General features: G+C 37.8%; 1 protein-coding gene across 1 annotated transcript in view; it reads left to right on the top strand.

Moving 5' to 3' along the window:
• The first annotated feature begins 8,904 nt into the window (after positions 1 to 8,904).
• The window catches only part of cntn4 (contactin 4), a 175,525-nt gene continuing 166,473 nt past the window's right edge, over positions 8,905 to 17,956 (top strand). Inside the window, exon 1 of the mRNA XM_056256197.1 lies at positions 8,905 to 8,993. The gene's annotated coding sequence lies outside the window, so the exon portion shown is untranslated. The remainder of the gene's footprint in view (positions 8,994 to 17,956) is intronic.

The raw sequence follows: 17,956 nt of genomic DNA, 5'->3' as shown, positions 1-17,956 counted from the left end.
TGACTCTGATTACAGTCTCTTGACAGGTGTTGGCTCATTGAGTGGTAGACAGGCCAATGTCAGCATCATCAGCATGGATCCCCTTTGAGAGTTTGACACACAACCCCCATCCTTCCACCAGTCACCTATCTTCCACCCCGAAGCCCTGCTCTCTCTCTCTCTCTCTCTCTCTCTCTCTCTCCTATAGGACCTTGTCGCCTACGGCTAATCTTCCAGGCATTCTCCCACTCAGTCTAACTTGATCCACTCGACTCTGCCCTGTAGAGGTATGCCATTGCCCTGTAATTAAGACCCGCACTTTTCACCTTCCTGTCTCTGTGCAATGAGCAGCCGCATTTCTGACAAATGCGCTCAATGCTTCTACTGCAGTTACGGGAAGGACTGTTATTAGCTTGGACGAGGTGCATACTTTCTGAGGCACAGGACTGAAATGTCAATCGTGTGAGAATCAATTAAGTTTGCCTATAACTTCCTTCGAAATTTTTCCATCAAACATTTCTTTCATACATTTAAGAGAATTTGTCTTCTATTCAGTCTGCCACTTCACTGTTTGCTTGTGAATTTGAGGTTGAAGTTAGTTTATAAATTGTAATGACAAACCACACATAAAAAAAGTGTGTGGCAACGATATTGAATTTTAAAATTATATTTGTGAGGATTTTGCTGATGATGCAAAGTTAAACAATTTGAGTGTCGGAATTATTTAAATGCCCTTTTTTAGTATGTAATTTATAATGTTTAAATTGCAAACTGTTTTCAGACAGGTTTCTCAAACACTCCCCTCATCTGTCATTGGTCAGGCAAAAAGACCTAAACTCCTGCCACTGGTTCAGAAAATGTCTTAAAATTCAGTAAAAACGCTGGTAGAGTTGGTAAGTTAGGTTCATTTTCACGAATCAATTCAAACTGTACATTTTATTGAATCGATTCAAAACTGTATCGTCAAGACGTTGGGCAAGGATTTACCTGATTGGGGGGGGGGGGGGGGGAAACTGTAATCTTTTACATCAACTAAGCGATCCATAAATATCTGGATAAATATGTAGCTTTTTAATGTACCAAATCAAATCAACATACATATTTCACCCAACTCTATTTGGTTTGTTGATTTGGTGCATTTATGTCACAGATGATCATTAGAAAGAGTTTGTTCTATATCCAGCCCCCAATATGCTGCATTTCATCTCCAGGGCAAAATAAAATACCTTAAGTGAAGAATGATCTCTGTTGTTACTCAGTGAACATGCAGAACATCATAAGCAATGTTCATTTAATGTCACATAAATAACACGTAATGTAATATTATTTTTTTCCTGAAAGCTTTTATTTGTGCTCTGGATATAAGTGAAATCTTAAAAGGCGAAAGAGCAAATCTGGTAAATGTTATTATTCTGTATTTTCTGATTTAAAGGAGCTCTAAGAAGCATGAGCATTATGTTCTGCCAGTAAAACATGTGCATTTCCCATTTCATTGAAACAAGACATTAAACCTTCAAACCCAGGGTGTAACCACTGGCACTGAGGGATCGTACATCCTTGTTAAACCTGTAGCCAAACAATATCTTTATTCTACCTTTCCTCTAACTTAATCTTGCAGAATGTCTAAGCAAACAGTAATATGAGAGAAGAACTTTTTAAAATTCCAAGAGAAAAGAATTCAACATTTGCATTCTGTTTTGTGTGCTGTATAGAGGGCACATTGTCTCCAGATGATTTATGCAAGACACATACAGTAGCTTGAAAAGACAAACTCTTATGGATTGTATTTTTTTCTTAGACTGCAGCTTCCCAGTTTAAAAACAGCACATTTCCACTTTATTTAATGCACAATGAAAAGCTTATTTTAATGAACTAGTTGAAGTTCTTTGTAATTAATTACACTGAAATGTAAAATAACTGGTCCCTAATAAATTAATACCCATGATTTTATTGTTTTTTTTGTCTTAGTCTCATGGCTTTTATATTTCCTTTGATGATCCTATTTTTAACAATGCATCTTTTGCAACTACTTTTTTTTTTTTTTGTAATTTTGCAGAAGGTTCCCAGTGTCAACACAAACAGAACAGTCAAAGGGAGTTTCATTAACTCGACCATATGGAGGTTAAATAAATTTCCACTTGGCTCAATGTGCAGAAGTGTGTAATAGATTTAATGAATCGCTACAATAAAGTGCAAGCGGTAAGTTTTGCTAATTGCTGCTCTGGCTGGTTGGCACAATAATTAATAATAATAATAATAATAATGATGATAATTATGTTCTTTCTTGCAGTGATGGGCAAAATGCTCGCTTGAGATTCTCTCAGACCAGCTCAAGCCTTTCTGACATTGTTTGGGGGTAAACTTTCCAACAACATTTAACACCTGGTTAGAGAGACACAAACTTCAAAAATAGAAAGAAAGCAAAAAGAAGCAGGATAGCTTATCAATTGAAGTGTCATCTTCCAATGCATCCACTTACTGTACGTGTTCCAAAGGTATCTGATCTTGTGTCCTTTCTTCTGAGCTTCAACAGGAAATTTATCTGTGCGTCCTGAAGCGCCAGTCCTTCACACTCAGGCTGAGTGTGAGCAGATGTAATTTCCACAAAGATCTGCGATCACCAAATAACTCTGACTCCACTGAAATACAATCCTTGCTATTTGTCTTTTTGACACAAAGTGACCCACACTGTAGAAATGATTAAGTAAAAAAATAAACAAAAAAATCCTGAAAAAAAGTATTGAGTTTTAGCAATGTACAACAGAAACGCGTGTCTCCATTGAGCTTTTGCATTACAATATACTGTTTTTTTTTTTTATTCTTGATTAATGATAAATGATCATTCTTACAATTATAGCATCAAGTCATGGCAACTTAAGTTTATAATAATCCAAAAAAAAATAATAATAAGCAGCATAATTATAAAATGGAAAAAGTTCAGTTACACATAAAATAACCAAGTAAATTATTTATTTTTAATTCAGGTTTTTTAATTATAAAAATATTTCTATTAACACTTTTTTTTTCTGGCTTTTAGAAATTGCAACCTGTGACTGCTGAACAGACCAGTTGCAAAATGGATGCATGGCTTCATGATAAAGATACGCTGCACTGTATACTGTGCCGTTTGAACTTCCATTGCAATGCTAAGGTGGAAATATGACACCAACTGTTAGTGGTGGCTTGGGTCTTATCATTTGGGACAGCTGAGCTTGACACAAAGTGCCCATCACGCTCCATTACCCAGCAGCGACATGCTGCTCCATAAAGACAATTCAGTGTACCTATCTCACAGCCACACAGGAATAGTTTGCATGCACATCTATACTTTGGTTGATCCGTCTCTGATCTTTATGTTTCAGTAAGTGCTGGTGCAATATTGTGTGAAATCAGCATATAGAACATCAGATCTGGATGCAGTTCAACTACACTATTGTTGTTTCCAAATGGTAAATTTTTCTATGCAGCCCTGTTGAGGTATATTTTTAGAGGAAAAGTACTTGCACTTTTTCTTTCTGGCTAGTATAATTTTACTAACTTTGAATACCTTAAAGTCATCATGAAATCAACATGGACAATTCTTTATTATGGAATATTGCAATGATTTGTCTTCCCCCATAATCTTCACTCAAAATATCATCCCCTCCCTCTTACAGCGACATCTCATCTCTTCTCGGTTGCATCTGAAATCGCATACTCTCTTGAGTAGGCACTTTTTTTAAATAAGTAATTACTTCATGACTGCTAAAAAAAGAACGTTCTGTGTAGAATGAATGTGTGTAGTATGAATGTAATCCGGACATACTACATCTTCCATGCTGTCATTATCATGTGACCTACCAGTGTCAGTTACATCGCTTCACTGCCGTTCATAAATCCTCTCCCGTTGCCTCATGGGATAGTAAAGTGTCCATCCTATGCACACTTCAGAATCTCACTGGAAGTAGTAGGTCATTCGGGTACTTTTTGCCTACTATTTTATGAGTGCTGTGAATTTGTAACATACTGTTTTTCACCTATAGGAGGGAAGTATGTGATTTCAGATTAAAGTGTTTACAGGCGTGAGGGCGGGACAATAGCAAACCACAAAGATCCAATCAATTCCCGATCGACAAGTCCCACCCTAAATGTTTTCTTGTTTGAGAAGCCGTTTCACATATGTCAATACAGGATTAAACTTCCAATAAAATATTTTTCTCAGCTGACAATGATGTATGTCAATGGCGCCTTATATCACTGTCAACTAAGAAAAATATTTCATTTGTTTTTAATTTCTTTGTTTTTTTAAATGGCAATACTATACATATAAATGGCTTCTTTTGTTAGGCAATAATGTAAAAAAAAAAAAAAAAAAAAGTTTCTCGTAATGTGATGGCAACCCGTCTGATCTCGCTATGCTAATAAAACATTAAAGTGAACTTAACTGTAAACTCCGTCCACCAGCATATGCTATTCACCCAGCTCAGGTAGCAGCTGCCACAGTCTGCCATCTGCTCTTTAATTGGTGAACTTGTCACTAATGTTATTTTTCAGTTATCCTTCCTTTAAGAACAGATGGATGTTTAAATCAAGTCCCTGCCGTCCATCGTCAAAATGAAAAAATAAAAATAAAATTGATACGAATGCACATCGTGGTCAGCATGATCTCATAGGGACTATATAGATCATTCTAGATGTCATGTCTTTTTGCTTCTGTGTGATTGCAGGTGCAAAGAAGAAAACATTTGAGTTGAATATATAGTAGGTGTATTTGTTTTCCATCATTGGCTTTTCCCTTGTAATTAATTTCAAAGCATGTTCCCTTGAGTCCATCAGGTAAATCCAGCATTTGTTTTGGTGAACAACAAACACTGAATCAATACTCACCAAGGCCACCATCCCTTACTATAGAAGAGCGATGTCACTGATGGGTGGGAGCAGCCAAAGGAAGAGAGTTTGAACTCTTCTTCTTCTTTTTTTTCTGCGGCCCACCACCTTATATGTTAAATGACTTGTGTATCTGGTTTGTAGAGATAGGCTCTTATCTGTTATTGAGAATGCTGGCAGCAGGTAGACTGATCTGGGTGTGTGGTGTCCAGTGGAGTGGCTCATCTAGAGGCCAAAGCTTCTCTGCATCGCTAACATTCCCCTAAGCTCCATCCACTTACCCTTTGAAAGCTCCAGCGGAGCACACCATCCTACCCACAGTCCCAGCAGACTCTGTTATCCCGCAGAACAGACCATGTGTTTGCTTCTGCGAGAAGAGCTGTGTTTTTATGTGAAATGACAGCACTGGGAAGTTACTGGGCTTGTAAGTGTTGTTTTTCACAATTATCAGGAATAAATGTTACAAGAACAATTGGCTCAGAAAGTTTGCACAAAAAGATTCAAACAATGAAGTTAGCAGTCTAAATGCGTTTGTTATTTTTGTATAATAAAGCGCTGAGCCACAAAAGAATGGGTGTTACATGAATTTGAGTGGGTTAATCTTTTATAAAACAGCAGCTATATGCAATATGGTAAAAGTAAAAAAAAATGATCAATAGCTACATTTATTATTGATAGAAAGAAACTAATTATTTAAACTAAATCATTACAATGATTTTCACATTATTTTATTTTTAATCTGATACCAAGTGATTTCAAGGCCAATATTTAAATACATTTTGATAACTTTATTTATTTATTTTTTCTCATTTTTATTTTTTATTGTGATTTCTAAGGATAAGGGTAATTGTAGCCACATATCGGTTTTTTTTTTTAAGTCATCATCATTAAAAATTAATAAACAGCTAATTATCAGACCTCAACAAAACCTTTTATAATAAATGCCAAAATCACTATTTAGTTGATTGGAATAAAACTCAACATGATGTCTGTAAAAAAAATTTTATATATATATTAATTTATTATTGTTGTTATTAAATATTATTGTTGATATTATTATAATCCTGGACATGTTTGTGTATTGACACGGTAACCTCAATCGTAACAAAAAAAATAAATATTATTAGGGTATACAAAAGAAAAATCCTAGCACTATAAATGTGCAATATCCAGCATATAAATAAATGTACAAGTTTTTCTTTTATTATTAATAATTAAAGAAGAAGGATGTCTTTAAGGTCTATAAGTAGCTTTAAATGGGGCTCATCCAGTCAGGATGTACATTTTCTGTACTTTAAACCAGTGAACATAAAACTAGCCAACAGCATAACACTACTGGATAAGTCAGAATGCAATACCTGTATGTAGCTATCAAGGACATCAAGAGCATCAGCACATGTTTTTAAAGTTCTCTGGGCAGTGCTTGCTATTTGCTCTGAAGGGAACGAGCTGCTTGAAGCTGCACCGTCAACAGTGGAGGGTGAGCAACTGAATATCAATCAATAAAAGATCTTACTTGGATAAATAACAACTCTCAAGTGCACATGAAGTACAGTTTCAGATTGTGATGGAGCTGACCGGTATAATCTGAGGTTAATGGAGAGTAATTCCATTATCCTTAACAGTGGAATGCTTTATATAAAAGGGACACAAGATGTGGGCTATACTGATCTCTCCAGATAGCCTATTTGAAGTATACACACTCTCATTGTCATTATTGCACACATTATGTAAATCTAAAGCTGTTTATATTCTAAACAACTTTGTGGGCACACAATTGTCATTTTAACCAGAGTTTATTTGCAGCATTATGTTTTTCCTTACACAATGTGACTCATTGTATTTAAATGACCTGTTTTAAACAAATTTACTCCTGATTAATAGGAGGACAGAGAAAGAATACAATTCTTTCTAAATGGAAAGGGTAACCACTTCATCATTATATAGCGGGGGGGCGGTTTTGTTTGTCCTTGAGGCCCATCCAAAGTCAGATCACTTGTGTTCTGGAGTGAGTCCTGTCTCTGTCTCTGCCAGAGAGAGCCGAGTCACAGTGTTAGTCTGGCAGAAACCCTCGCTAAACTCCCACGTAAACCTCATGAATCAGTCGACAGCTTCTCAAGTAGGTAATTGATGAAGATGAAGAAATATCACAGAACTAATCAGGCTTAAGCTCGGCACAGAAGACCAAGCGTAGCAGGAGAGAGCTTAAAGGACACCCACGAACAAAAATTCAGCTTTTAGAATTCTGCAGAGGAGGGGAGTATTTTCAGGAATAACAAAGTTGTGTAGAACTATGAAAGTTAAATTGTAGTGGATTTGTTTGTTATTATTATAATTATTGTTGTTGGGGCACCAACTTTTTTTCAGTTTGACAACAAATATTTGGCCTCTTTAGTAAAGTTTTCAGGGTAATGTGGATTTTGATATCTATTCTATTGTGACAGTACCCAGACAGCAACAGTGTCGACCCAGATCCGGGCCACATGTGGGCCGGATCTGGGCCTGTATGAGATTTATTTGTTTATTTTGTTATTCAACATCAAATTATTACATGCATACTATAAATATCATACTATTTATACTACAAAATGTCATCGGATACGATTTGGGATGATTTTTTTTTTCTTCAATGGGACGAGATGAACATAAGCCAGATAACATGCATATAAGCTACATAACCTAACAGATTAATCCTATTTTTATGGGCTTTTGAAAATGTGGTTGGTTTGGTTTTGGGATATGTGCAATATAAATGCATTTTTACATTTCTTGATGTGTTTTTCATCATTTGCACACCTCGCTCCACTAACTAACAATTTCATATCCTTTCAAATGGATGTGCGCTAATCTTTTCAAACACGCAAGTGCTTGTGAGAAATGAGAACAAGCTTCTTATTGTCAGACTTCTTTTAAAGCTGACTCACACTGCTAATTGGCGATCAGCCTAGTGTGACTCGAATTTGCAGCAGCATTTATAACTATTACTTCAAGGTTACTTTGGTTTTCTCATGTGGTGTTTGTCTATCCTCTGTATCCTCAAAGATTTGACTATAGTGCAACTTTTATAGCTGATATCTTACTATTGTGCTAGACGTTTTACAAAGGAATCAGATTTCAGATTTGATCTATTTCTGATGTCGACTTATATGTCCTTTTTTTTCCCTCCCTGGAATAAGGTTGCACATGGGAGATGGTGTTGTCCTCTGACCATGACTGAATATCAAATTCAGTTAAAATATAATAATGAACAGTGTTTGAATTGTATATGATGCATCTATTATCATCTTTTCACTGAATTTCTGGTGTCTACTCCAGTCATTTGCCCTGCCTTAAAAATGCTGTAAGTGAATTCAAATGCAACTTTCAGGTTTGAAGACTAAAACAGCTTTGCCGATATGTGCGAAATGATTTTTGATGCACAAATGTGCTTAATGCTGCATAAGATGTAAATAGTTTTCCACTGTATAGACAACAGATTGCAGGGAAATGGCTTTCAATGTTTCAAATGCCTCTGACACAATGTTGATATTGCTCGATTTAAAACACTCACATCATAATCCGTTTGTGTTCACAACAAAAGCTGAAACCCCTTGTAAAGGATATTCCAGGCTTTCTCGATCTAACTTCCTGTCTCAAGGCTTCGTGTCCTTGATAGCGATATTACAAGTATGGAAAGAACTCCCTAAAAACTACTCTGACTTATCTAACATTCTCAGATTTCAGCCTCCGCTGGACACAATTTCTAGCGCCCATCATGCGAATGGTACAGAAATCAATACATTTGAGAAGTGGTTAGAGCTCCTTTATCTTGGGCAGCTGATGATTTGGAGGTATGAATAATTCATTCTTAGAAAGCTACGGATGCAGCCAGGGAGTAGATAGGAAGAGGGAAGAGGAGGGGAAATAGTGCTTTACCTTATCACTCTTAATCTTAGAGGTTGCAGTAATGCAGTTCTGAACATTTAGCACTTAATGGTGTGTCAGTGGAGCAACATGATCTTGGACCATTAAGGCCATCTTGAACCGGCTCACAAGACGATGTCACTCATTCTTTTCCCAGGAAGGGTCACGTGAAAATGGGAACGGGGTGTTTAGGAGAAGACTGATGTCAGTATCTTGGACATTCAAGGCAAAACATCTCTTGATGGGTAAGTTATTTGTGTGTGCTTGTGCGTGTGTGTGCTTTAGCGTGTGCAATTAGTGAGTCTTGGGATAATGGCCAATGACCCTGGTCGAGAATGATGTAGCTTCATTGCAGCAGGAAATAGATATTTTGAACTTAGAGGAAGGTCTATGAGTAATATTTTAAGTCTAATGCATTGCTCAAGGTAACTTGTGTTTTTCAAAGCTACCCATGGACAAATTTAAAGACCATGCACATCCTCATGGATGTGTTATTAATTTTAGAATTTTATATTATTATTATATATTAATAAAATAAAACAGTATATTATAGAATAACCATTGAAACGTTATTTATCTATGTTTGCGTGGTTGCAAGACTGCAATGCATAATGTGAATTTAAGCTGCCATCATTAAACTGATGCCAGATGTACATAATTCCATATATTCAATCTATATATTTTTGGTAACACTTTACAATGAGGTTAATTAGTTAACATTAGTTAACTACATTAGTTAACATTAACTAACGACTGCACTTATACAGCATTGGTTAATGTTTGTTAATTTTAACATTTACTAATACTTTATTAAAATCTTGTTAACATTACTTAATGCACTGTGAACTAACATGAACAAACAATGAACAGCTGTATTTTTATAACGTTAACAAAGATTAACAAAAACAGCAACGAATGTATTGCTCATGGTTAGTACATGTTACTTAATACATTACCTAATGTTTAATAAATGAACCTTATTGTAAAGTGTTACCATATTTTTGATGTATATTTAATGTGACATTAGCTGAGGCTGATTTCCCATGATGCATTGTGATCTTAGTTGATTGATAATTCTTGTTATTATTATTATTATATATTACTGCCCTGCCAGTGCAAGCCGCAAATACTGCACAAATAACATCGGCAAGCTTTCATTTGTGTTGACATGCCCATTACGATCCTTCTAAATACAGGCTGATATTGTAGTTCATGGGCACGAGTTTATTGGTCGGCGTAAAGAGGAGAGTAATGATTATTTGTGCCATTCACATTAATGGCATTGGGAAATGAATCCTGATGATACCAGTGAGCAAACTCCCTGCAGACCAATTACAAAGGTTCACAAGGTTGTTCCTCATATGCACAATGACTTTTTAATGAGGCTTTGCCATAGCCAGCCAAAATATTGCTTTGCTTGTTTTGTTGCTGTCTACTTGCAGAATAGAGTATAGTTCGGCCATTGGGGAAATGACTCACAAATTACTACATTTCAGCTGTCAGGAGCCTACTGTAAGTCATTAGCTCAGCATTTGTTGTATTTAAATGAGAAATGCAACGCTTGTCATACTCCTCGGTGCGTATCTGGTGGGTTTAGATGAAGTCCCCTCTTGAGGGCCAGTGGATTTCATTTCCCGCTCGGTACCCCGGATATATCTATGTGCATTAGTGCATGTATACTCTTTGCACATATCCTTGTTAGCGTGTCCTCTGCCTTCGGTGTCGTCCCGCTGCCTGCGTGACACCGGGGGACGAGGCAGTCGAGGCAGCACCTGGAACGGTCTGATGTGGGGAGACGTGCTACAGCGAGCAGGGAAATTAGGATCAGCGTGCCACCCGGGGGTGATGGCGAGAGGGTTCTGTGTTCTCTCTTTTCCTGCCAATCCTCCTCCACTTTCCCGCTTCTTTTTATAATCTCTTCAAATCTAAAAACCCATCACTGTACTCGCTGGTGCGACATGGGTTTATCCAGCATGGATCCAGCAGTCTCTCACTCTTTGGCGCAGAGCCTTTAATCTGTGGAGCTGGAGTGTTCATGTTTTTTGTTTTTTGTAAAAGAAAAAAATTGGGAAAAACTTGCTGCGCTGCAGTTGGCCTTAAAGAGAAGCGCTTTTCCTTTTGGAGTAATTGGCCTGCGTTCTTTTCGGTGTATTTCTCGCAGTACAGCTCCATTGGAGAAGTGACTAATAAAGAGGATTTCTTGTTTGTCTGTTGCTCTACTCCAGGAGAGGCAGTGGGTCTGAACTCAAACTTACCAATCATGTGTTGAGAGAGGAGCTATATGTGAGAGCTCTACAGAAGGCTATTTCCTCTTCAAATGCGTTTCTTTTGGAAGCAAATGGGGTGTGATCTTCCTAGGTGACAGATAACAAAATCTCTCATGCAGATTTAATAGGTTTTCTTTGGAACAAAGGAAAATAATAAGAAGGATGCAAACATCAAAGCCTTCATCTGAGTACGCTGTCTAGATTGTAATCATATGATACACTGTTAGTGGATGCTGAATTATAATATAGCTGTGGCTTTGATGGCAATTTGTTTATTTTTGGGTTGGCGCAAGTGTAGAACTACTTAGTCTCACAGTTTGGGGAAAAACGGAAGACAAGAAAAGTTTTTTGCAAGCAAGATTTCGAAAATCTACAAGGTTGATCTTTGTATGGTGTTCTGAATGAGAATTTATCCATAAACAGAGACCTCTTTAAGGTCTCAAACAACAGAACTGGGATCTTTTGTTATACAGTATGCATTTGTTCTCCAAGTTTGCTGAATGGTGCATGTCTTTTTATAGTCTATCAGTTTAGTTTTAGTTAGTTTCATTAATGGGTTTGTTAGTTTTCGTTTAGTTTTTATTTTGTGAACACATTTCTATTTAGTTTTTATATATTTAGTTTCAGTTTTAGTTTAGCAGAGTTAACAGAACACTTTCATTTAAAGACATTTAATTTCAGCAAAGTTTGCAGTTTACAGTTAACTCGTTGTGCAAACCTCTTAATAATACAAATAAACTAGGCTAATTGTTTGAGATTGAACAAAGAAACAAACAAATGCAGCTTAAAAATATAAAAGTAAAACATATTAATTCAAACTCATTCATATTAAAGATGTAATCTTGACTCGTGCCGTGGTGTATAAGAAAAAGAAAAAAATATGCATATGATTAGGCCTATTATGATTATTCTTTTATGGGTTATTTCTATTAATCCTTTCAAACATATTATTCTTGTATTGATCAATTTATGCTTTTTGTCTATTGTATATTTTAATACCATACGCATATGCATGTGTTCTATTCAGACCAGACATAGGCCTACTTCTACTCTGGAAATGTAGCCTACGTCTATTTGTGGGCTAGACATGATAGGCTATTTGTGACTGTGTACCAGATTGATAATGTGGTATCCTGTCTAAGATGGTATCTTGTTTATTATTAAGTTTCACATGAGATGGTTATCTTACCTGGAATAAGTGTACAGCTGTATTTGCATAAGGTCTAGACATTCTGCTTCTTAGGGCTGGTTCACACAGAAAGCGTTTTTGATTTGAAAAACGCAAGACAGTGGCAGTGGAATAGGGGGTAAGCGCAAGGTCTCGAGACGCTCTTTTAAAAGTTGAACTTATTTTTAACTTGAGTGTCGCGTTTTTAGAACGTATTGTCATGCACGAGACGTTGCAAAAGACGCGAGTGCAACGGTCATACATGTCCGTCTAGCGCGTGTTTACATCAAGGGGGTAATCCATCGACCGGAAGTTGAAGCCGGCCGGGTGCCGCCATGTTGTAGCAGAACTTCACTTGCATTAGCATTTCCATTGACTCCCTTTCATTTTGGCGTCACTTTGACAGCGAATAACTTTACATCTGAGGCGTTTAAAGACTCCATTTGTCCATTATTTATTTCTAAAGAAACACGACAATGTATAAAGGGCTCCATTACCTTCTATGTTACATTATGGCCCCGCAGAAACAGATTTAGTAAAAATAGGCTAACGATTGCGTCATAACCACTCGACCCTCTGTCGCGCTGTACAGAAATTACCGTACAGACAGGAGGAGAAGCTCGCAGGCAATCAGGGGGACGTCCCGTCAAGGGAGAAGCCCATAGATAATGAGTCCATAAAAGCAACGGAATATTACTCCTGCTCACTCACGCCAAAGAACTCTTTGCTCAAGTTCCCCGTCTCTGCAAGATTAACGTTGGCAATTTTCACCCACAGCTACTAGAAGATTAACGTCTGTCAGACAGGTTGCTCACGTCATCAAGCTTAGTTTGAGTCGGTTTGAGTCTGCGCGTCAGGAACGGAAGTGCTCAAAAATCGCTAAAAATGGGCTTCAACTGTCTCAACTGAGTTCCAATGAGATGGCTCTGTCCACTTCTTATACTGTCTATGGTTTACATCAAGTAGGGCAGTCAAATGGAAAAACCTCAATAACGAAAACGATTATTTATTTTTGCTAATTATTATTTTATTATACCGTTTTTCGGTAACTGTTGTTAGTTTAGTTTAGTTTTTAGTTTTTCATTTATGTTGAAAATTGAAATCTCTATTTTATTTCAGTTAACCATTTTACGAACATGTTTTTTGACCAATAGTTTTAATCTTAGATTCAGTTTTAGTTTAGGCTACGAAAAAAACCTTGATGCATACAAATCCATTGTTTTAAATTCATTATTCTCGCAAACCGAACATCTCTGACTCTTCTATTCAGACAGGGGAGACACGAATTAAGTGATTCATTAGGGTAGTCAGAAATAGTATTTTAGACTTTAGTTAAATACGATTATTTTTAATTTCTTATGCATATGTTGTAATTATTTTAATTCCTTTTTAATTCCCCAAAATTAAAGCCATCACTCTCATGTCACTCAAAACTCTCTTTTTTTCATACTTTATGTCTGTCTTAGAGCTTGACAGCCACTGATCACTAGACTTTCGTTTATGGAAAAGAGCAACCGGGACATTGTGGTATATAACTCATTGTGCCACAGGAAAAAGGTATTTAAAAAGTATAGCACTTTATTTCAATGGTGCACTTTAGACAATCTACTAACTATAACTTTGCAATATGTCAGCTTACTCTCATTAGATTATTAGTAGACTGTCTGCTTAATATCTGATAACACTTTGATGGTCCCCCAACAGACATTCTACTGACCAAGTAACTTTGCAACTACTGTACATATCCACTTATTCGACTAACCTGAACCCTAACACCTGCACAGACTTTTGGACCTCACTGTATATAACTTATATAGCCTACTTAAGTATCTAAAAGTTGTTCTTACTAATTTGATTCTTTAAGTTGTGGAAACTTTGTATCAGCTGACATGTATCTGGCACTGTTAGCTTAGAGAGCAGTGCAAACATCTGATCTTGATCGAGCCAGAACAGGTGTGATTTAGACAGTTTTGCCAGCTTGTGCTGAGAAATGTTTCACCATGGATTTAGCCTAGTTTGGGTCTCGGCCAATAAAAAAAAAAAGGCTTCCAGGAGAAACTGGGCAATATTGGACACAGGGGGCTGTGTCAAACTATAAAGCAGGCAACTTGCTAATGACTTTTTCAGAAACTAATTTTCTTCTTTGCCGCACTGGCCATAAAAGGTGGTTATCTTCTCTATCCAGGGATAGATAGAGATTTAACTGTCCTCATTGTTTATTGTTTTCCACTGCAGATTTTATGTGGTACATGGCACACGCACCAGGAGAAAATCTCCTCAGATTTATTTTGCGCCATGACTTGAGCTGTTCTCAAATAGTTTCTTAATTATAGGGAATGATAATATTGCACAATAGCACTCAATGCTAATACCTCTGTGAAAAATACTCTTGTCGTCAATAGATCGTTTAGCCATGGGTCTTGTTAAAGCTAATGTCTACCTGCTGTTAAAACAAGACAGAGCAGCCAAGTCACAGGTAAATAGATTAGGTTTTTAAGAAAGACTCATTATTAAAAATAAAATTATGATAATGCGTGATAGATCCTCATGCTTTTCAGTTTACCCTGCTGACAGAAACATATCTGTTAAGATGGCCTTCCGATGGTTTAGTTGGTCTCCCAGCCTGACCAGCTGAAAGGTGCTTAAAACCCCTTTAAACCCAGCTATCTAGATCTGACCGGACTGGGAGGCCAATTTAAATGGCCAGCAAAACGGCTTAGGCTGGTTTTGCAACGCTTTTCCAGCAGTGTAGTTGAATGAGAACAAAGTCATTGCTTCCCTGCTGAAAAACAAACAAAAAAACATCTTTAACAAGCCTGGTCAGTCTGGTCTGTTGGATTTTTGGGGCACTTTTTAGCAGTTTGTTTTGCAGCTGGGACCAGCAAAGACCAACAAACCAGCTTAACTCAATATTTCTATCCTTAAAAAATCAGAAAACAATAACGCTATAATATCCCAATGAAGGATGTAATTGAAATCACCCTTTGCCCGATCTGACCCCACATAACTTTGTAGATTTGTTTCAGCTGTGCTGTCAGTCTAAACTATTGTGTTACTGGATGTGCGCCGTCAAGAGCCGTAATGTAATTCCGAATGGGAAGGAAACAGGGCTCATCATTCAAAACGACCCTGTGGCCATTGATAAAAAGGCTTGATAACGTCACGCTTCCTGTGTATAAATCTGCTCTTCCTGAAGCGAGTTTAGCTAATGCTTAAAATCACTCTGCGATCTGTACGACACTTTCAAATGCACTAGAGCAGCTCTTCTCCCAACATCATTAATATTCTTTATTGCATTGCACAGTTTATAATCTCTGTTGATCAGGAGATCTCGTCTTAATCATATAAACCCTTTAGTGGATGGGGAATATTATGTATTAATGAGCTATCAAGATCCACAAAGCTCATGCAACCTGAATATCAATACCCCTTGAATACTGCATCAGAAGATAATTGATTTATCCATGTTAAGCATGAGAAAAGTCAACACGGTGTGGAGTGCAACTTTATTTCATGGTACAGAGGTTGTACTTAACCTGAGCACGGACAGTTAAATGCCTCTCTCCATGAGTCATTAGCGGCTGTAGAGTGATACCAAGTAGACGTGTCCCAAAAGAGCTCAGCCCAGGAGACGCTGAAATATCACAAAGAGGAAGGTCAGTGTGGCAATGCTTAGCCTTGAACTTCTAGTAAGAGATTCAGTAGGAGTGGTTGCTTTCTCGTAATTAAAAAATGCCTGTTGGAGACTGACCAGTATGAGAACCAATCTGCCCACATACAGTATTTGTTGAGGTTTGTACTGATAATCCTTTAACAGGGATTTTGGACTAGTGGCCCCTTGCAATATTAAAGCTTTGTTTCTTTTTCTTACCCAAACTGCAACTTAGATCATGCTATAGAACATCTTACAATACCATTCAAAAGTTTGGGGTTGGTAACATTTCTCTTATGCTCCCCAAGGCTGTGATTTGAAGTACAGTAAAACAGTGATATTGTGGGATATTTTTACAATTTAAATTTTAATATATTTTTTTAATGTTATTCCTGTGATGGCAAAGTAGCCATTACTCCAGTGCTGGAGTATGCTGATGTGGTGCTCCAGAAACATTTCATATTTTTATCAATGTTGTGTTGTATTTTTGTGGAAACTGTTATACTTTTTTGAGAATTCTTTTATGAATAGAAAGTTCAGAAAAGCAGCAGTTATTTAGTCTTTGTGATAGGTTTGCAATATTTAAATCTACAACAAAGTGATCAATTATTTTCTGTCAGTGTTCTGTAATTAATACAATAATTAATCTAATATGAATAGAAAATGTTGAAGCGGCCTACTGTTGCTATGGTTACCCGACGTGAAAGATTTATGTAAATGTCAAGTGACCCTGAATAACTTTTTTGAATGCATATACGTAATTTCAGCATTGCAAAAAAATTTTTTTTGACTGTTTACAAACAGGTTTCCCGATATCGTCCGTGTATACCGGCTGTTCTGTTTTTAATTTTGAGTGTTCTGAGTGTTTTGTTTATTTTAGTCAAGGCGGCACAGCCTTGCGTCTGAAAACATCAAAAACAGTACAACAGATTAAGGAGGGAGGGAAGGAGGGAGTGCAGACTGAGCCGGGTCTCCCAGAGGAGGGGTTAGCCAGGGTGAAATTGACGGCGGGAGGATCCAAAGTGGAGACGAAGGCTGCAGGAGCCAGGGAGTATCCCCAACAGGAGAACCAGAATGCAGGCCAATGGCGGAGTCGAGGGAGGGAGGAGCCATGGTGGAGCCTTGCCAGGTGGAACAAGGGGGACAACTGACTGAGGAAGAGCGGATGGCGGAGGAGACCAAGCCGGAGCCGCGAGGACGAGCAGCCAAAGTGAAGTCAGGGTGACTGAGGCGGAGCCGGTGTAACGAGGACTGAGGTGAAGCCCGACGGAGACAAAGGGGTGGAGCGACGAGTCAACGATGAAGGCCCGTAAGTCCACGGCGAATTCAGAGCAACGGCTGACCAAGACGGAGCCTGAGGGACAAGAAAGCCCGGTGGAGCCGTGAGGGCGACAGTCCCAGGTGGAGCCAAGGGAGCGAGGAGCAAAGGTGGAGCCAACTGGCATAGGGGTCTGTTCGGAGGTATGGGATCGGCACTCCCGGGCAAAGCGGACGACCTATAAGCCCAAGGCGAATCCATGATGCATAAAACAGGCAGTGTAGGAGGAGGCAAAGGGCTGATGTGAGGCAGTGAAGACAGGGCTGAAGGACTAGGCATGCAGTGCAGGAAGAGGGTTACAAAAAAATGGGCTTCCTGGCCGATAGCTATGACACACATAAAGTCTAAAATGGCCTTCTTGTCTGACGTGGAACAGGCAGATAAGTTCTGATATGTCAGAAAGATATGTTCTGGAAACCTGTTTGAAAAAATAGTCATAATTTTGCAATTCCACTAAATGGCGCAGAAATTACACCATTCATCTTGAAAAAGGACTGTAGATTTGTAACAATTTGGCATATTTTCTTTTGTTCACATTTACACAGTCAACTTGGCTGCAGACATTCTTTTTTATCTTGTAGTGATTTAGCGATTTTATATGCAGCATGAGAAGTCAGCAAATATGTCTGAGTGCACAAAGACAGTGGAGAAGCTGCTGTTCGTCGTTCTCCCTTCAAGGCTGTTGCTCTCTTCCGCGCTGTCTTTCCTGCAAGTTAATCCCATCAGGAATTCAATTTACTTCTCTTTTAATTATCGCCTTTCAATTGACTATTTTAAAAGGAGAAGATTTTCTCCAATCCCAC

The sequence above is a fragment of the Rhinichthys klamathensis genome, unplaced genomic scaffold (genome assembly GCF_029890125.1).
Source record: "Rhinichthys klamathensis goyatoka isolate OS25496 unplaced genomic scaffold, OSU_Roscu_1.1 h1tg000124l_1, whole genome shotgun sequence".
Taxonomy (NCBI): Eukaryota; Metazoa; Chordata; class Actinopteri; order Cypriniformes; family Leuciscidae; genus Rhinichthys; species Rhinichthys klamathensis.
This window is presented reverse-complemented; position numbering and strand designations above follow the sequence as displayed.